General features: G+C 45.3%; 1 pseudogene across 1 annotated transcript in view; it reads right to left on the bottom strand.

Moving 5' to 3' along the window:
• The window catches only part of LOC149452327 (matrin-3-like), a 106,228-nt pseudogene extending 84,665 nt beyond the window's left edge, over nucleotides 1-21,563 (bottom strand). The window contains exon 1 of the transcript XR_016314891.1: nucleotides 20,712-21,563. The product of XR_016314891.1 is annotated as a matrin-3-like (transcript). The remainder of the gene's footprint in view (nucleotides 1-20,711) is intronic.
• Between the last annotated feature and the right edge of the window lie 328 nt (nucleotides 21,564-21,891).

Below are 21,891 nucleotides of genomic sequence, written 5' to 3'. Positions count from 1 at the left end.
ACACTATATTGCCAAAAGTATTGGGACACCCCTCCAAATAACTGGATTTAGGTGTTCCAACCACCTCCATAGCCACAGGTGTATAAAATCAAGCACCTAGGCATGTAGACTGCATCTGCAAAGATTAACCTCCCTAGCGGTATGATTATTTCAGATTTTTGGTGCTGAAAGCGGTACCATTTTTTTGAATGGAAATATGTATTTTATTTTATTGTAGGCCTGTAATTTAGGAATAACTCACTGAAATCTGTCCGAACAAGAGTCTAGTAAACATTCCGAATATGATAAAACTTGAAACAAAATCATAAATTATAATTTAATAATCATAAAAAATATTATAATAATAAATGTAATTAAATAATATAATCAAACCAAAAACACTGAAATTTGAAATATAGCGCCAAGTTCGCACATCGCTGAGCAAAGTCGCAGAATCGTTTTTAGTGTCTGATGCAGAATTTCCCCACGAATCATTATCACTCAATTCTGCAAGTGGTTCTGATTTACCATTGCTGTTCTCTAGCTGGTCTAAAACTTCTTTTGACATAAAGAGACGCTTTTTGGACGCCATGGACTTTTCTAAGTTTCCAGGCAGAAAGAACAGTCAAAATGCAGGCAGGGGACAGGACAAAGCAGTAGGGACAAAATGTATGTGAAATGCATTGAAACAGCAATGTTTTACTATGTAATAATAATTTTTTTAAAAAATGAAATTTTTTTTAAAAATTTCAAATTTGCCGCAGGTTCCGGCTCCCGTACGTCCCGACGTCACAGGGACCGGAACACGAAAGCCGGATGCCAGCATCGGCAGGAGGGGATGGCTAGGGATGCTGCAGGGGATGCATCGCAGGAGCGAAGGACAAGGTAAGCGCTGCAGGGACTCCCTATGCAACGCTGCATGGTAAGCCCGAGTGTAGCTCGGGGTTACCGCTTTTGGTACTGAAACTCTACCCCGAGCTACACTCGGGAATACCGCTAGAGAGGTTAAAGAATGGGTCGCTCTCAGGAGCTCAGTGAATTCAAGTCTGGTACCGTGATAGGTTGCCACCTGTGCAATAAGTCCATCCGTGAAATTTCCTTGCTACTAAATATTCCTAGGTCAACGGTTAGTGGTATTATAACAAAGTGGAAGCAACTGGGAACAGCAGCAACTGAAAGTGGTAGGCCACTTAAAATGACAGAGCAGGGTAAGTGCATGCTGAAGTGCACAGTGCCCAGAAGAGCACAGAAGATGCCAACTGACTGCAGAGTTAATGGCTAAAGACCTCCAAACTTCGTGTGGCCTTAAGAGTAGCACAACAACAGTGCATAGAGAGCTTCATGAAATGGGTTTCCATTGCAGAGCAGCTGCATCCAAGCCTTACATCACCAAGTGCAATGCAAAGCGTCGAATGCAGTGGTGTAAAGCACCCTGCCACTGGACGCTGGCAGTGGAGACATGTTCTCTGGAGAGACAAATCACGCTTCTCTGTCTGGCAGTCCGACGTGTCTGGGTTTGTCAGTTGCCAGGAGAACGGTAGTTGTCTGACTGCACTGTGTCAACTGTAAGGTTTGATGGAGGGGGAATTATGTTGGGTTGTTTTTCAGGGGTTGGGCTTGGTCCCATTTTTTTCCCTCAACATTTTACGAACAATACTCCATAATGACAACGTGAAAGAAGTTTGTTTTTAAATCTTTGCAATTTATTAAAAATAAAAAACGAAAAAAAAAAAACCACACATGTACATAAGTATTCTCAGCCATTGCTCAATACTTTGTTGAAGCCCCTTTAGCAACAAATTACAGCCTCAAGTCATTGAGTATGATGCTACAAGCTTGGCACACCTATTTTTGGGCAATTTCTCCTATTCTTCTTTGCAGTACCTCTCAAGCGCCATCAGGTTGGATGGGGAGCATCGGTGCACAGCCATTTTCAGATCTCTCTGAATCGGGTTCAAGTCTAGGCTCTGGCTGGGCCACTCCAGGACACTCAGAGTCGGCCCGTAGCCACTCAATTTGTTAAGTGGGCTGTGTGCTTAGGGTCAGTGTCCTGTTGAAAGATGACTCGTCGCCCCAGTCTAAGGTCCAGAGCGCTCTGGAACAGGTTTTCATCAAGGATGTCTCTGTACATTGCTGCATTCATCTTTCCTTCGATCCTGACTAGTCTCCCAGTTCCTGATGCTGAAAAACAGCCACACAACATGATGCTGCCACCACCATGCTTCACTGTAGGGATGGTATTGGCCAGGTGGTGAGCGGTGCCTGGTTTCCCCCAGACAAGACGCTTGGCTTTCAGGCTAAAGAGTTCAATCTTTGTTTCATTAGACCAGAGAGTTTTGTTTCTCATGGTCTGAGAGTTCCTTAGGTGCTTTTTGGCAAACTCCAGGCGAGCTGCCATTTACCTTTTACAGAGGAATGGCTTCTGTCTGGCCACTCTACCATACAGGCCTGATTGGTGGAGTGCTGCAGAGATGGTTGTTCTTCAACACTGGAGCTTTTTCAGAGTGACAATCGTGTGCTTGGTTACCTCCCTGGCTAAGGCCCTTCTCCTTTAAATGCTCATTTTGGCCAGGCGGCCCGCTCTAGAAAGATTCCTGGTGGTTCCAGACTTCTTCCATTTACAGATGATGGAGGCCACTGTGCTCATTGGGACCTTCAATGCTGCAGAAATTTTTCTGTACCTTTCCCCAGATCTGTGCCTTGATACAATCCTGTCTCGGAGGTCTACAGACAATTCCTTGGACTTCATGGCTGTGGGACCTTATATACTCACATATATATATATATATATATATATATATATATATATATATATATATATATATATATATATATATACATACATACATACACATACACATACACACACACACACACACACACACACACATACACAGTGGGGCAAAAAAGTATTTAGTCAGCCCCCAATTGTGCAAGTTCTCCCACTTAAAAAGATGAGAGGCGCCTGTAATTGGCATCATAGGTAGACCTCAACTATGAGAGACAAAATGAGAAAAAAAATCCAGACAGACAATCACATCACACGCTGATTTGGAAAGAATTTATTTGCAAATTAGGGTGGAAAATAAGTATTTGGTCAATATCAAAAGTTCATCTCAATACTTTGTTATATATCCTTTGTTGGCAATGACAGAGGTCAAACGTTTCCTGTAAGTCTTCACAAGGTTGGCACACACTGTTGCTGGTATGTTGGCCCATTTCTCCATGCAGATCTCCTCTAGAGCAGTGATGTTTTGGGGCTGTTGCTGGGAAACACAGACTTTCAACTCCGTCCAAAGGTTTTCTATGAGGTTGAGATCTGGAGACTGGCTAGGCCACTCCAGGACCTTGAAATGCTTCATACGAAGCCACTCCTTCGTTGCCCGGGCGGTATGTTTGGGATCATTGTCATGTTGGAAGACCCAGCCACATTTCATCTTCAATGCCCTTGCTGATGGAAGGAGGTTTGCACTCAAAATCTCACGATACATGGCCCCATTCATTCTGTCCTGTACATGGATCAGTCGTCCTGGTCCCTTTGCGGAGAAACAGCCCCAAAGCATGATGTTGCCACCCCCATGCTTCACAGTAGGTATGGTGTTCTTTGGATACAACTCAGCATTCTCTCTCCTCCAAACACGACGAGTTGTGTTTCTACCAAACAGTTCTATTTTGGTTTCATCTGACCATATGACATTCTCCCAATCCTCTTCTGGATCATCCAAATGCTCTCTAACAAACTTCAGAAGGGCCCGGACATGTACTGGCTTAAGCAGGGGGACACGTCTGGCACTGCAGGATCTGAGTCCCTGGTGTCGTAGTGTGTTACTGATGGTAGCCTTTGTTACGTTGGTCCCAGCTCTCTGCAGGTCATTTACTAGGTCCCCCCGTGTGGTCCTGGGATTTTTGCTCACCGTTCTTGTGATCATTTTAACCCCACGGGGTGAGATCTTGCGTGGAGCCCCAGATCGAGGGAGATTATCAGTGGTCTTGTATGTCTTCCATTTTCTAATTATTGCTCCCACAGTTGATTTGTTCACACCAAGCTGCTTGCCTATTGCAGATTCAGTCTTCCCAGCCTGGTGCAGGTCTACAATTTTGTTTTTGGTGTCCAACAGCTCTTTGGTCTTCACTATAGTGGAGTTTGGAGTGTGACTGTTTGAGGTTGTGGACAGGTGTCTTTTATACTGATAACAAGTTCAAACAGGTGCCATTGATACAGGTAATGAGTGCAGGACAGAGGAGCCTCTTAAAGAAGGTAGAGGTCTGTGAGAGCCAGAAATCTTGCTTGTTTGTAGGTGACCAAATAGTTATTTTCCAGCATAATTTGTAAATAAATTCTTTCCAAATCAGCCAATGTGATTGTCTGGATTTTTTTTCTCATTTTGTCTCTCATAGTTGAGGTCTACCTATGATGCCAATTACAGGCCTCTCTCATCTTTTTAAGTGGGAGAACTTGCACAATTGGTGGCCGACTACCTTTTTGCGTGTGTGTGTGTATATCTCTATACATACACACACACATATACATACGTATATACACACATACATATATATATACACACACACACACACACACACACACACACACAGGGATTGAAATTTCCACTCGCCAAAGGGGAAATCCCTTTGTGGCGAGCACAGATGGAACGGGTGGCTTGCAATGCGATCCCCAGGTCCTGTGAAGCCAACTTCCGGTTTCTTCTTCGCTGCCACGTGGGACACGAGGAGAGGCCCGCTCTCCACCGCCTTGGGGGACACGAGGCCAGCTCTCCACCGACTTGGGAGACACGAGGCCAGCTCTCCACCGACTTGGGAGCCACGAGGCCAGCTCTCCACCGACTTGGGAGACACGAGGCCAGCTCTCCACCGACTTGGGAGACACGAGGCCCGCTCTCCACCGACTTGGGAGACACGAGGCCCGCTCTCCACCGACTTGGGAGACACGAGGCCCGCTCTCCACCGACTTGGAGGACACGAGACACGTTCTAACCCACCTTGGGAGAAAATGACTTGTGTATGGCCAACTTAAGGTGAGCTGCTTGCATGCACACTACAGGTCGTTATTCATTGTCACAGTTAGAGTGGAGCACTACTCAATTGTTTTAAGTTTTGTATAGAGAGAGAAAGGGTTAGAACCTATGTATTTTACTGTTGTCTGTGTCTGGCCTGGTGAGCTTACAAAGACTAGGAAATTGGGTACAATGCCCCAATGCCAACATCCCAAATATTGAAACAGACAACAACTATGGAAATATCCCCCTGGGACTTTGAAAGGCAAAAAAAGTGTGTACACAGGTATAAAACAATTATTATACAGTATTTATTTAGCGCTAAAAGGTTTGCTCAGCGCTGTACATTATAGTGGGGGACAGAACATGAGACAATACAGTAACAAAACAAAACACGAGGGGTTCAAGGGCCCTGCTCTTTCGAGCTTACAATCTAGGAGGGAGGGGATAGTGGTACAGGAGGAAGTGGCTGTGGGGGATGGAGTGGTAGGAGGAGATCAGCTGTTAGGTGAGGGCGGGGTAGGCTTCCCTGAAGAGATGGGTTTTCAGGGTGCGCCTAAAAGGTGAGGAGGGTAGGTGACAGTCTGATGGATTAGGGTAGTGAGTTCCAGAGGATGGGGGAAGTCCTGCAGTCAGGAGTGGGAGGTGGAGACCAGGGAGCTAGAAAGTAGGTCTTGTGAGGAGCAAAGATTACGAGTAGGGTGGTATTTGGGTATCAGGTCGGTGAGGTAGTTTGGGGCAGCATTATGAATAGCTTTGTATGTCTGTGTTAGTAGTTTGAATTTAATGCGTTGGGCAATCGGGAGCCAGTGGAGTGAATGACAGAGGGGGGTAGCAGAAGCGGAGCGGTTGGTAAGGTGGATGAGTCTGGCCGCTGAGTTCAGGATAGACTGAAGCGGGGATAGTCTGCAATGCGGTAGGCCAGTGAGAAGGGAGTTGCAGTAGTCCAGACGTGAGATAATAAGGGAGTGAATGAGTTGTTTAGTAGTGTTTGGGGTTAGGAACGAACGTATTTTGGAGATGTTGCGGAGGTGGAGCCTGCATGAGTTTTCCAATGCTTGGACATGGGGTTGGAAGGACAGGTCTGAGTCTAGAGTGATACCTAGGACTTTGGCTTGCGGGGTGGGACTGATCGTGATGGAGAGAGTGGGGTTGGGGGCACGGGCTGGGGGGAAAATCAGGAGCTCAGTTTTGGAAAGGTTCAATTTGAGGAACTTTAGCGACATCCAGTCTGATATGTCGTTCAGTAGGTGGGTGATACGGGCGGAGACTGAAGGGGTGAGGCGAGGGGTGGAGAGGTAAATTTGCGTGTGACCGGCGTAGAGGTGATAGTTGAAGCCGTGGGAGTGTATCAGTTTGCCAGGAGGAGGTGAAAATGGAGAGGAGAAGAGAAGGGGCCCGAGGACAGAGCCTTGGGGGACCCCAACAGAGAGGGGGAGAGAGGGGGGGTGGTACCGTTATAGGTAACGCTGAAGGAACGTTGGGATAGATAGGAGGAGAGCCAGGAGAGAGCAGAGTCTCTGATGCCGAGGGAGTGTAGTTTATTGAGGAGTGGGTGGTCGACTGTGTCGAAGGCCGCGGAAAGGTCAAGGAGTAAGGGGACTGAGTAGTGGCCATTAGCTTTGGCGGTTAGCAGGTCATTAGTGATTTTGAGTAGGGCGGTTTCGGTGGAGTGTAGGGGACGGAAGCCAGACTGTAGTGGATTGAGGAGGTTGTCAGTGAGGTGGGCGCTTAGGCGATTGTAGACTAAGCGCTCAAGGAGCTTGGAAGTAAATGGCAGCAGGGAGATGGGTCTAAGGTTGTTCAGGTCGGTGGGGTCCAGGGAGGGTTTACGGAGTATGGGGGTGATGTGTGTGTGCTTTGGGGGGGAGGGGAATGCGCCAGTAGAGAGGGAGAGATTGAAGATGTGGGTGAGAGAGCGTAGGATGGAGGAGGAGGGTGACCGGAGGAGTTGTGTGGGGACAGGGTCAAGGGGGCAAGTGGTGAGGGGGGCTTCTGAGAAGACCTTAGTGACCTCAGTGGTAGCAAGGCTGAAGGAGCAGAGTGTTGGGGAGGTTATAGTATGCGGGACGTTAGGTGTGGTGGGGGGTAGGGGGGTTGCGAGGTCAAAGGAGGGGAGAGTTGATGGGGTTATAGTGGGAGGGGGGTGGGGGGGGAGAGTAGGGAGTTGAAAGTGGAGAAGAGCCGGCGAGGACAGGTGGAGAGGGTGTTGATGAGGGTTAGGAAGTAGGCTTGTTTGGCGGCGTGGAGGGAGGAAGAGACGGTCAGCTGCAGAGTGGAGAGGGGGCGGGTTCAGGTTGCAGAGGTTACGGCTGGTGACGGTTTGACGTTTGGGGAGGAGGCGTTATAGGGCGGGGAGACGGAGAACGTAATGAGGTTGTGGTCAGAGAGAGGGAAAGGGGTGTTTGTGAGGTTGTGGAGGGTGCAGAGATGGGAGAAAACGAGGTCCAGGGTGTTCTCATCGGTGTGGGTGGAGGACTGTGTGCATTGTGTAAGTGCAAAAGAAGAGGTTAAGTGGAGGAGTTGGGATAGAGCTGGGCTGTTGACATTGATAGGGATATTGAAGTCTCCAAGGATTATGGTGGGTAGCTCAGAGGAGAGGAAAGGGGAAGCCAGGCGGAAAAGTCGTCAAGGAAGCGGGATACGGGTCCAGGAGGCCGATAGATTACTGCAATCCTCAGGAGGGGTGGGAGAGAAGAGTCGGATGCAGTGGGCCTCAAAGAAGGAGAATGTTAGAGAGGGGGGGGTTTGGGAGGACCTGGAAGGTGGTCAGTGGTGACAAGAGCATGCCGACCCCACCACCTCTACGACTGCAACAAATTAATTTTCTGATAAAAAGAAATGAAAAAGACTCAGTGAGGTTGAGCTGCAGCACAACAATGCATGACTTAATATTAGAAAACATACACGGTGTGCATATCCTGACAGTCTGTAATTATTACAGACTGCCAGAATATGCACACATGTATGTTTTCTACTTTTAAGCTTTAAGGGGGCGTGGTTGGAGGCGGAGCTGGGCAAGGTTGGGTGGGGCAACTGGTGGGGAGTAAGGTTCGTGCCTGGGTAGTAGGTATAGACTCGAAATTTTAAAAGTGTGTGTGATGAGATTTATGGAACACTTGTGTCATGTATATGGGTAATGGACCCATACAGACGTAATGAAAAACTTGGATATAAATGGATAATTACAGAATATAATAAAATGAATAGAGTAATATAAGGATTTGAAAATAATAATAAATCTATAAATTAATATATGAAGATATAAAATAGGCAATAATAAAAGCATATTCGAATCAGTCAGCACAGTGCGGTGAATAGAATGCATATGAAACCAATGCATATATTGCAATGTTGGAATAATACAAAGGTATTTTAGGATGTAGTGAAATTATAAACTCTGTTAGACAGTGTTGAATGAATGGGAAAAGAACTCCTACTCTTAAGGCGATACCCTCCATAGACATGCATCAATGTTTTATACTAATGTATGAATTTCTAAATCACCATTCAACCCATTGGGGGTTAAACTGTCCAACATAAAGATTCAATAGCTATCTCTCGTGCAAAGCCTTTGGTGTCCTCTCCCATTGTCTAGATCCTTTGGAATGGCTTAATTGCCAAATACCTTAATCCCAAAATGATTTTCCCGATGTACTTCCTTGAAGTGGTGTGGAACTGAATATTTATCTTTTCCATTATTGATGCTGCTCTTGTGTTCGCTAATGCAAACACTTAGTGGACTTGAAGTCAGGCCTACATAAAATAGGCCGCATGGGCAGAGCAGTCCATAGATCACAAAATGATGTACCACAATTAATAAACGGTTTGATGCAGCATTTTCTACCGTCAGTGCCCATTATTTCTAGTTTACGATGCCACATAAGACACAGTTTTCGGGGGGCGTGGTCTGCCGCGGCTGGATGATGGCCGCTTAGAGTGAGAGCTCCCGCCGGCCGGATCCCTCTACACCGCCTTACGGAGGAGCGGGGTGAGTGAGTGCTGTCTCACTATGGGGAAGTCGGACCGGACATCAGCCGGTGCCCGATCACGATCCCCACGGAGCCAGGGAATGCAGGGGCGGCATATACAGGAGCTCTTCCGCTCCCAGCAGCAGAGGGAAAGGCCGCAGTCATCTCCTTCTCCCTCTGCATCCCCCTCGCCCCCTCCCTCTGCTGCCACTGATGTAACAGCTCCCTCCTGCTCTGCCTTGTCGGCTGCTCCGGACACAGTGCCACACCATGACATCCATCCTGCATCCCAATCCCTGTCCTTAAGGGATCTTCATGCAGTGGCAGCAGACATCAAGGCCACCCTGTCTGCCACGCTCACTAATGCCCTAGGAGATTTAAGGGAGGATATAAGGGCCATGGGCTCACGCATGGAGCAGGTGGAATCCACCTCCAGGCAAAACAAATCTGCCATTTTAGACATACACCAAAAATCAGTGAGGCACACTTCTACTATCAGAGAACTTTGCAGACATGTTGAGGATCTAGACAACCGTGGCCGCAGACATAACATTAGAATACGTGGTCTCCCAGAATCAGTGGAAACTAACGATATCCCCAATGCGGTAATGGCCATATTTAATGACCTCCTTGGTCGCCCGCCAGCAACCCCAATTGACATCGAACGTGTACACAGAGCGACCCGCCCTAGGAGGGGAGACGCAGACCCACCCAGGGATGTCATTTGTTGCCTTGTAAGTTTCCCGCTCAAAGAGGATATCCTCAGATGTGCTAGAGGCTGAAGGCATCTTTCATATGAAGGCGCAGACTTACAACTGTTTCAAGACTTATCCAGCATTACCCTACAACAACGCCGTGCATTACGTCCCCTTCTGGACATGCTCCGATCACGTAACATCACTTATAGATGGAGGTTCCCGTTCTGCCTCTCTGTACAAGCTAACGGACAATCATGCAACCTGAGATCCCCTGAAGAATTGCCATTGTTTTGTTCCTCCCTGGACATACCTTTGATTGACCTACCTGACTGGTACAGCTCCATAAGATTGCCACCAGTTCAGGGCCCGGGATCGGTGGACAGTGCTATGGATTGGCATGCTCAATCTAACCGTAGAGGTCGGATGCCTCCGACGACTCCTCCGAGACTCCCCACAGGGGGCGCAACAGCCATCCTCAGCCCGACGGCCTCTCCTGCACATAGGAAGCCGCGGCGCGAAATCTAATAGTCCGGAATCCACACACAGCAATACCTTTCCGGCGCATGTTTTCGCCAGGTTTCTATATTTTGCCAATTCCACGAACGCTTTCTTACAGTTTTGCCACGAAAGTTCCAGTTACCTCTTTGTGCACTGATCAATGCCTGTTGAACTTACACTTTGCGACACATACCTCTTCTCCACCAGGATGACATCCTCTGCTCTACAGAACTTACATACAGTTATGGCCCTGTATACACTTAAAGGGCCTCCTCACTTCTCCCTACATGATATGGGAACGGACATTGACCGTATGCAAACCGGTTTCACCCCCCACATTGGGGAACAGTTTTTTTTTTGGATCCATCCAGGTCATCGCTCAAACACACTCAGCTTCCTTTGGCAGTCTCTCCGCCCCCCGCTGTTTCTTGACCTGCGCCTCTTCACAGCCTCCTGGGCCCTCTGACCATCCGTCTGCATTCTGGAAGACTTCCATCCTTCAGCTCCGTCCTTATGGTATTAAATGAGCTTCAATCTTACGTCCCTGAAGATGTCCTGCGGCCTGCAAGAGACTGCTCAGTATTACGCTGTTCGCTCCCCCTACACCTTGGACTGCCCGGCACATCTTGGTCCTTCGGATGACGCCTCTGCCTGATCTGTAATGTATTCTCTTTGTGGGATTGTGTCAGTGACCTAATTTCTCTCTTGGGGGGCGGTTTGAGGGGATATGGTTACTGTATGCTGGGATGGGCAGTAGCGTTATAGGGGTTGGTAGCGGCAATTACTGTACATGGAGTTTGGCTGTGTGGATGAGCATCGCCTCCCTCTGCCACTAGATAGTTCACCCGGATTTGAGTCCTCCTTTTTTCTCTCCGGGTTGTCCTTACCTACTACTTTGACTGACGAGGTTAACCTGAGGACTATCACGCCCTCGATTACCCTCGTACACATCCCCCTTTCGCCTCCTCGTCCCCTTTACTATGCTGAACTGGGAGAGGTGATGCCCGCCCCCCCTGCTACTCGGAGGATTCAGAGGTCATTTTGTTCTATGGGTGTGTGGGTTTTTTTTTTTTTTTTTTTTTTTTTTTTTTTTTTTTTTTATATGTTCTTGTAGGTGTATGTGTACATGTATGTATATGTGTATATATATATATGCATATCAGCTAGCTCATTTCAGATTATAAGCTTGCATGCCTGGTTTTGATCCTAAGAAGCTTAGTCGTTCACCGGTGGTTGCTTAGGGGTTTCTGTGTGTTAAGCCTGTTATGACACGATTTCACATGTTTTGCTGTTGATGTCTAATTTTCCTTACGCCTTATGATACGGTTTGCCTGTAATATTTGTGAGGGCCCCTCACTACTCTACTCATATTGCTGAGTCCCTAACCGGTCTTGATCTCACACTAGTATAGGCTATCCTGGTTTGTAAGCGTCCGCGCACTTTTTCTACACATAGTGTACTGTTGCTCCTCGTTTTGCGACCCCCCCAGTCATATTGCGCCTATGCCCCTTCTCCCAGTTCTCACCCTTTGAGCGTTACGTTACATTTCTTTCCCCGCAGAGGACAGGTGGTCATTTTCTGGTTATTTAATCTATAGGACTCCCGACACTATTTGCACCCTTCGTACCCCGCATCCTTCCTTTTTCCCTCTACATCATTGCTCACAGAGGGATGCCGGCCGGCAATGGTTCACTTCCTAGTTCTACGTCGACTTTGACCCCCACACAGTGAGCTCAGTGAGCTTATACTGATTCCTCTATTCGGCTACGATTATTATATCTTTTCTGGTCTCTCTCCCCTTTTTTTTTCTCGCGCTTCTCTCTTTTTCTTCCTGAACTTCCTTTCCCTTTTTTTTTTTTTTTTTTTTCTCACGTGGAACAGCGGGTCTGTTCCCCAAGCCGTCTATTACCTACTTTCCTCTTTTTCCTTTTCTTGTTCTCATACGTCTGTTTTCTTTTTCTTTCTCCTTCTACTTCCCCCCCCCCCCCTTTTTTTTTTTTTTTTTTTTTTCCCCTTCTCCCCTCCTCCTTCCCCCCCCCTCCTGATCCGTAGTACACCGTTACATCTGACTTAGACGACACTAGATAGCAATCATGCTCTCTTCCACCTCAATGGCGGGTCATTTGTCTTTGAAAATCCTCTCACTAAATGTAAAGGGATTGAACACACCGGAAAAACGTTCCATGCTTCTCTCCTATTTACATAAACAGAAAGCAGATGTGGTCTTTCTGCAAGAGACGCACTTTCGACAAGACTCCATTCCCAAGTTATATAATTTCCACTTTCCTACGGTCCTCCATGCCACTAACCCTCTAGCTAAATCAAAGGGGGTGGCCATATTGTTCGCCAGGCACCTTCCGTTCCAAATAGCAGATTCCCTGGCGGACCCCGAAGGTAGATATTTGCTTATAAAGGGAGTCTTTGCCAACAGACCAATCACACTTGCTAACGTATATGCGCCCAATATTAAACAGGTCCCTTTTATGCGTTCACTTACCTCCACTTTAGCTGCTTTTCAATCAGGGATGCTGATATTGGGAGGTGATTTGAATGTACCTTTGAGCCCCCTGATAGATTCCTCTTCGGGATGTTCTTTTTTGCCTTACAAGGCTCTGAAGCAAATACGCATACAACTTCAGCTCTTGCAACTACACGACTCCTGGCGTATCCTCAACCCTACCGTCAAAGACTACACTTTTTTCTCTCCGCCACACAACAAATACTCTAGGATAGACTACTTTTTTCTGTCGCAATCAGATCTTCCATTCCTCCATGCTGCTACCATAGAACCGATGACTCTCTCAGATCACCATCCCATCACTATGTCTCTCCGGTTCCCCACTGCTCACTCACGCTCAACATATTGGCGTCTGGATGCTTCCCTTCTAGCGGACGCTGCTATTGAACAAGAGATCCGCTCTAAGTTGATTGAATATTTCTCTTTGAATAGCTCATCGGACACCTCTCCCCTCACGCAGTGGGAAGCTCATAAGTGTGTTATACGGGGTATCCTCATGGCTACTGCGTCGAGACGTAAGAGAGCCAAGCAGGAGCGCCTGAGACTCCTCACAGACAGGATTCACTCCTTGGAGAGAGCACATAAGCGGACTCTGGCTGCGTCGACCCTTGCAGACCTTACGAATACTCGCTCACAACTTCTTACGGAATTGGGTAAGGTTGTTAGGAAAAAATACATTCTTTCTCAAAAACTGTACTACGAATTCGCAAATAAGAGCGGGAAATTTCTAGCTAGAGCGCTTCGTGAGAAACGAGCCAGCATGACGGTACATAAAATCAGGGGCTCTGATGGCACCGAGGCTACATCTGACCCCGATATTGCCTCCCACTTTGAACGCTTCTATAGAGATTTATACAATCTTTCTCCGGAACGTCCCCCTATACATACAGACAGGTCCAGAACCTCCTTGATCTCCGAATTCCTTCGCCTTTACGGTCCTGCGGCCCTCTCCGAAGATCTGGTTCAGGCTATGGAAGGGGACCTGACCCTAACTGAGCTTCAGTCCGCGACAAAACAGATGAAACTGGGTAAGAGTCCGGGCCCTGATGGTTTTACAGTAGCTTACTATAAATCTTTCCTGGATATCCTGAGTGTCCCATTTCTTTTGGCTTTCAATACTCTCTCTCATCCTTCCCGATCGCAAAACCGCCTTTTGGAGGCTCACATCACAGTTATCCCTAAGAGTGGGAAAGATACCACACAGGTCTCTAATTACAGACCCATTTCCTTGCTGAATGTGGACATCAAGTTATTTGCGAAGATCATCGCTAATCGTCTTCTTCCCCTGCTCCCCTCCCTGATTGACCTAGACCAAGTGGGTTTTGTCCCTGGGACAGAAGCAAGGGACAATACCATTAAGGCCCTTAACCTTAATCATTGGCTCCATAAGTCTAACTCTCCTGGTTTTTTTCTCTCCCTGGATGCAGAAAAGGCCTTCGATAGGATTGCGTGGGACTTCTTGAAGGCATCTCTAGTAGCACTGGGTTTAGGTGAGAAGATGCTTAACTTCATAATGGCCCTATACTCCGATCCGACAGCTCGAGTGAGGGTGAACGGTCATTTATCGAATTCCTTTCATCTAAGGAATGGCACACGGCAAGGATGCCCCCTCTCTCCGCTCCTGTTTGTCCTCTCCCTTGAACCTTTGCTACGGAAAATTCGCTCGAATTCCGATATCAAGGGGATTAGGGTAGCGGACAAAGACTACAAGCTCGCAGCCTACGCAGACGATATTCTCCTATTTCTTGCTGATCCTCACATCACCTTGCCCAACCTACTGAAGGATTTTGCCCTCTTCAGATTCTTATCGAATTTTAAAATTAACTTCTCCAAGTCGGCTGCCCTTAACATTACCCTGCCTGCTGAGCTTGTCTCCTCCTGTGAGCTCCAATTCCCATTCCATTGGGAAAAGGAATCCTTAACCTATCTCGGTATTCAGCTTACCCGTAATCTGGACGACCTCTATGTGAAAAATTTCCTTCCCGCTCTGCGCTCTCTGCAGGAAGACCTTAATAAATGGCATCGTCCCTCCTTCTCTTGGTTTGGAAGGGCAGCAATAATCAAAATGAATATACTTCCTCGCCTTCTATATCTCTTCCAAACATTGCCAATTCATTTACCCCTTGTCTTTTTTATATCGTGCAAAAGACTTTGCTCATCATTCCTTTGGCATCATAAGCGTCCGCGCATTGCTTTCTCCCAAATGACCCTTCCTAAGCTTAGAGGTGGAATTGGCTTCCCTGACCTTCACCGCTACTACTGGGCATGTCACCTTTCCCGGGTAGTTGATTGGCACGTTCACACTGCCTCCAAGGACTGGATATATATAGAAGATGCGTGCTCACCCTTACCCCTGGCATCGATTCCTTGGCTTCTGCCGCAGCACACGCCTCATACCCTTCTCACTCACCCTTTAGTGGGGCCTACCTTAAAAACTTTTCGCTTGGCTTGTAAATTTGCATCCATCTCCGAAACACCCAACCCGTTAACCTCTATTCGTCTCAATCCTGCTTTCCCTCCAGGAATGCACAAGGACTTCTTACTGAAATTTTGGCCGCATAAACAGATCTTGGTGAAACATTTTCTCCACAAAGGCAAGGTGAAAACACTCAGAGAACTGACTGAAAGTCTAGGTGTCCGCGATTTCCCTTTTTGGGTATATTTTCAGATTAGACACTATCTGCTTTCACAGAAACCCCCGTTCGACTGGGGCCGTTCTCTTACCCCTTTTGAAACTATCTGCGCTAAAGCTGAACCACGAAAGCACCTGATCTCGGAGATCTATCCCCTCCTACTGGAGAATCGGACTTATGACTCCCTCCCATCATGTCGAGCGTGGAATAGAGATCTTGAAACTAACCTATTGGACTTAGACTGGGACCGGGTATTTAAGCATTCTCATAAATGCTCCCTCAACGTCTCGACTCAGGAAAATGGCTACAAAATAGCCTCGAGATGGTACCGAACCCCTTGGAAAATTCATCGGTTCAACCCCGCTTTCCCCAACAGTTGTTGGAGATGTGGGACCTCAGATGGATCATTCCTTCACATCTGGTGGTCTTGCTCTGTTCTGCAACCGTTTTGGCAAGAAGTACACAGGCTAGTGGTGTCTGTAACTACCTTGCCTGTGGATTTCTCTCCGGCTCAATTCCTCCTTCATCACTCTTCCCTTCCCGGGGGGCAGTATTTCAAATCCTTAGCTATGCACATGATCAATGCAGCCAGACTCTGCATCCCTGTTCTGTGGGGTTCCACACGCCCTCCTTCTATACGCGATTGGCTCACCCGAGTGGGTAAAACGGCAGTTATGGAAGAACTGATTGCGACTGCACTTGATACCCCTACGAAATTTTCCCACACTTGGGCCTGTTGGACTCATTTCCTGACCACCCCTGCATATCAGTCTCTTATGGACCAACCTGTTTGACTTGACTTAGGTTCCCTACTGTTGTAACTCAGTTGTATTTGACCCGATGGTGGTCAACATACTCCTCCTCCTTCGTGTACATCCCACATTTATTTGCAACTAATGTTAATTTAGACTTCTACCGCACCTGATATGACCCGTATTGATGATCCAATAATTTTTTGCAGTCACCCCCTCCCTCACTCCCTTCTACCCATATGTTTCCCTCCCCCCCCCCCTTTTTTTTTTTTTTTCTTCTCTTCCCCTTTTCTTTCTCTTTCTTTCCTTCGCGCTTCTCTCCTTCCTCTTTTTTTTCTCCTCTCTTATGCTTGTACAAGCTCCAGATAATTATTCCGCAGAGCATTAGGCATGATGTCAACATCTTATCTCCTTTCCCATTAGCGATTTCCATGACTATCTACTCCCATATACGCTCTCCGCCACCTCCACTATCTCAAACCTGTAGTTTGGACTTCTGCTTAGATATTGTACGCACCTTCCTTTCCTCCATAGCACCATACTTTGAGACATTACTGTAGAATGCCTGGTGCCTTCTTGCTCTATTCGTTTGACAAGCACACTGGAATATTGCAGGCACAACCTTGTCGTGGTTTTACTCATCCAATTTGTTCATTTCTGCTTTGGATTTCATGCTCTTCTGTATGATATATGTTTTGCCACATGACCTATGTTCAACCCGTTTGAAATTTTATTCTGTCTTGTATCAATCTGTGTGTTTTGTTTTCAATAAACACCTCTTTTTTGAAGACACAGTTTTCTACACCACATCTATAACTTCCTTTTTGATCAAAAAGAGACAACCATGTACCAAAGTTATTGCTTAGGAAACCCTCCGACTTGCTCAGTTTACTCTGGGCTACTATGTTTCTTAACTCTTGTGGTTTTCTGAAAATGAGATTGGGCTTATCTGGGAGAGAATCTCCAAACGCTGGGTCATTTTTGAGGATGCCCCAGCTTTTGGAGAGAATGTGTTTTATCTCCCAAGATCTGCTGTTGAACCTAGTACAGAAACGCACTTGCAATTTATTGTTGGTATTGGAATTGCCAAACTTGCTGGAACCACTAAGGTCACTGGAATTGGTAGAGCTTAAGGGATTCTCTTTATATAGATGTAAATATTTGTTATAAGCTGATTTAATGTGGGTGTCCTTATAGCCTCTTTGAATTTACTTGTGAGGATGGAGCTCTGTTCAATATAATCTTGTTTCAAAGTGCGTTTTAATCTGCAAAATTGTCCATAGGGTACATTTCTTATCCACTGCGGATGATGATTGCTGTTCACATGTAGATAGCAATTCCCAGCGGTGCATTTAAAGTGAGTTCTGGAGCAAATGATGCCCTCTTTATCAGACCTTAGTTCAAGATCTAGAAAAACCAGATGATTCTCTAATACGTGGGTAAAGGCAATTCCATATGGATTCTTGCAACAATGGTTTAAGAACCCTTGCAACTGAGAGTCTGTACCATTCCAAATTAGTAGAATTGTCGTCTATATATCTAGAGTACAGAATTAGATTTTCACCAAATGGATTATTAGCCCAGATGCAATGATTTTCCCAGTATCCCATGAAGAGATTTGCACAACTAGGGGCAAATCTGGCACTTATTGCCGTGCCCTGTATTTGTCGCCAGTGTGTATCTAAAAAGGAAAAATTATTATATCTTAAAGCAAATTCAATACTGGGAGTACAGAAACTGAGCTTGCGTGTGATGGAACTGTACTTCTTTAGCTAAAAAATATTGTATGGCTCTAAGGCCAAATTCATGCTGGAAGTATATAAGGACACACCATCTAATGACAGCCATCTGTTGCCATGTATAGTTAGACAAGATATCAAGCATGTGGCTCGAGTCTGACATATGATGGAAGGTTTACCACAATAGCTTTTAGAAAATATTCTATATAGCAGCCTAGATTGCTTGCTCTGCCTGCTATTATAGGCCTACTCAGGGGGTTTTCGTTTTGTGTATTTTTGGGATATGGTAGAAAAAAAAAAGGGGTAGCTGGGTGTTTGCTACACTGGAAATTATATTCTTCTTTGGTGAGAACCTCTTCTAGAAGGGCTTTATCAGCAGTTTAGGTTTTTGTTGATACTGAACAATGGGATTGATGGGTAAAATCTCATAAGTATGACGATCACTCAGTAATCTAAGGGCTTCAGCAATATAAACCTCACAATCTTGTATAACAAGACCAATGCCTTTGTCAGCTTGTATAATCACTACAGATGGTCTTGCTGCAAATTACTGTACTTAGAAGGGTTATTACACATTCTTTTGAATTCTCTGAATACCATTTCGTAGAATGCGGGAATATGATTACCCTTTACCCAATGTGGATAGAAGGTAGGGGTGGAATTGAACTTGGTGTGTACCACATCTACCTGGGAAGCACTCTGGGTCTCTATTAATAATTGATCCTCTAGATCACCATCAAGTAGTAGTCCCTCTGAATATAAATTTTCCAATATTTCTAACATTGAAGCTTCAAGGGGCTCAAATCGGAGAATTTAAACAGTGATCGTCAATGGTAGAGCTAGCTTTCTCTTTTAATGGTCAAATAACGGATACATTTGTTCAAATCAACAAATAATTCAAAGAGGTTGGGTGGATTGTTGGGGGACAAAGTTGAGGCCTTTTCTTTGTAATTCTAATTTGGTGTCAGAGAATGTTGAATGTAACAAGTTATAGATCTTAATAGTGGAAATGGATGATGTTATCTTCTCCATCTTTTGGTGCCTCTTTCCCCCTCTTCTTCCTCTTCTAGTACACTTCTTTTTCCAGTGATTGACAGGTTTTGATGGCCTCTTGTCTAATGGGGCTGCGGGTGAATGAACACTCGCAGCCTCTTCAACTAAAAAGTGTTGATTGTGTGCATGTTCCTTTTTGGATTGTGTCATGTGTATTGTTAGGTGCTCTATCTGTGCTGGTGGAGATCACAATTATGTGCCACTTTGTGTTGGTCTATCACATAAAATCCCAATAAAATACATTTACAAAATGTGGAAAATTAGAAGGGGTATGTATACTTTTTCAAGGCACTGTAGGACACCCAAACAAGGACAGACAGATGGTTTAGACATGGTTATCCTTCTCGCAAACAGTCAAAAACTTCAACAAAATGAGTCATGAAAGAAAATCCTAAATCCTTCTAAATATGAACATATTACTTAAATGTAGATGCTTGGCTTTTAGAGGTTTAGTTCCATTTATAAAGTTCCTTTTGTATAACCATGCTACTTGTCAAGCCTTGAATTGATTTAGAAGAATGGAAGAAACAACAGATAAAGTATAATGGTCAACTTACTTTCTGGTTTTGGAAGTTTCAAATACAGCATTTATGAATAGGAGAATACAAGTTTCAAATACAGCATTTATGAATAGGAGAATACAAGTTTCATAGAATGATAAACCGACTTTTATAGGCAGGGTGTAAAGGGGACTTGCCAAGACAGACATAAATCGAAAAGTTCACGGTTGGATGAGCTTACCCCATCTCTGGAAGCAACAAAAGAAGGAACAAGAAAAAAGGGATACATCTGAACCACAGTTTGTTCAGTCCAATATGGAAGAGCAGAAACTGGTTGAAAAATGTACGTACATGTAAGCTATATTAGCTTAAGGACAGCAAGATCAGCTCAACCAAATGTTGTACCCAAGGAGGAATCTTGAGCTTATATAAGTACAAGTACTCCCGCTCTCTTGCTCCCATGTCACCTCCTCCCATGCTCGCCTCCAGGATTTCTCCAGAGCCGTTCCCATCCTGTGGAACTCCCTGCCCCAATGTGTCTATCTCCATCTCTGTCTACTTTTAGACAATCCCTGAAAACTCATCTCTTCAGAGAAGCCTATCCTGTACCCACCTAACAACTCTATGAGTATTTTTTTTCCGTAAGCCCATCCCAACAGTTGTTACCTTTTGCATCTCTCAACCCTCCTTCTTAGATTGTAAGCTCTAATGAGCAGGGCCCTCTGAATCCTCCTGTATTAATTTGTATTGTAATTTTACGGTCTGCCCTTATATTGTAAAGTGCTGTGTCAACTTTTGGCGCTACATAAATCTTGTATAATAATAATACAAGTACATGAATGGCATAATGCAAAGGCCTCTTCAGTATTTGGCTCAAGACAGGTGTTGAAAGCTGAACTCCAGGATAAGCAAACATGGTCTAAAGACAAGGTGTATACAATTTTACTTGAATCTTTGGTGTGCTTTGTGTACTTCTTCCAGATCTGTCTAGTAATTCAATGTAACATTCAACATCTGTGCAAGAGCTTACTGTATTTGTATGTTTTTGTGTTGGGCGTTCAGCATTAAGTCGGAATAACCCTTTAGTTAAGCATCGAGAGCCAGCAGATTACTGTCCACAACTTTTACCCTAAAACCCCTAAAAGAACTAGGAACTAGTTATGACATATGTCACAAGTATTTGCTCAAGTTCAGAAGAAAACATTGTTTGGAATCAAAATTTTGATGCAGTGGAGATAGTAGACTATGTAAGTTTTTTTGTGGAACAAAGCTAAGTGAAAGTCTTACCCTCCAACACAACACCAAAACTAAAATGTATAGTGACTTCAGAACTTAGGGATCAGATGGGGTTAACTTACCATAATAGAATTACAAGGTATATCATCACACAGAGAACAAAGATGTGGGTACTCTTTAGGCACACGTCCATGGAAATCATCAATATTTCTACTGGATGGCATTCCTCTTGACTTTTCAAACATAGATTTTTCTTGTGCTTGAATGTAACTCAAGCGATCATAATCACTCTCAAGCTTACGAAAAGGGGGTCCTGATAAGCAGTCAGGCCTAAGCCTCTCTCGATCTCTTAACCGTTCATCCATATCCAGTCTCTCTAGATAAGCACGTTTTTGAGAGCGGTCCCCATGATCATAGTCAACCACAGGATTGAGACTAGATGGGCGATTTCTGAAGGGCCTGAGGCCATCCCAGTCATTGCATGAAGGTCTTGGAGTATCATGACAGAATCTGTCTCTGTAGCTTAGCAGGGCTTGGTCTTCTGCCCTCCTCCTTTTAATCTGCTCAATAATCTGAGGCAAGTTCTCATAAGTGATCTTCTTCTCTGGGTAGCAACTTAGGTTATCCAAGTCACTAGAGGAAAGACCAAAGCTGGCCAACATTTTACTGGCCTGATCAGGTTCTCTGGACGGTTGAGATGATAAAGGTAGTGGACCTCTACTATTAAGGCTAAAAATGGATGGCAGGTTTTGAGAAGAACAACCAGAGGGGAGTATGCCACGGGATCCTTGTGGGCCCATTGTAGAGGTCGGACCTCGGTCCATCATGCTGGTAAAGCGATCAGAGATTTGGCTTAATCGACCAAAGCCAGATGATAAAGGCTTATTACTCGAGAGAAGGCCCATTCTGGATGTGTCGCGTCTGTGTTGATCAGGAAGATCTCTGCTTATGGATGAATGAGAAAACTTGGACATTATGGAACTATTCTCTGACTCACAAAAATGAAAGCAAAGTAAGTTAGAATAAGGATTAAGTCCTGCAGCTAACTTGAAATGAGATTTCTGGGAACACAGATGAATCTTCTTATAGGACAAAGACGCCAAGCAGTTCTGTAGAAAAACAAGTTATTTTAGTCAAACATGTAATTAAACATACAGTCTAGGGCATACATGGGCATAAATATTGTTAAAAACAGTTCAAGAAATGGTCTTTTATTTAGGAGCTGACCAGCCACTAGCCGGCAAATATTCAGGGAGGGTACGGATATGAAGTAAATTTTTTTTGGAGATATATGCCTAATGC

Source organism: Staurois parvus, unplaced genomic scaffold (assembly GCF_062004578.1).
Source record: "Staurois parvus isolate SC_StPar_1 unplaced genomic scaffold, SC_StPar_1.0 ptg000479l, whole genome shotgun sequence".
NCBI lineage: Eukaryota > Metazoa > Chordata > Amphibia > Anura > Ranidae > Staurois > Staurois parvus.
The sequence above is the reverse complement of the archived record's forward strand: the minus strand, read 5'-3'. Positions and strand labels throughout refer to the sequence as shown.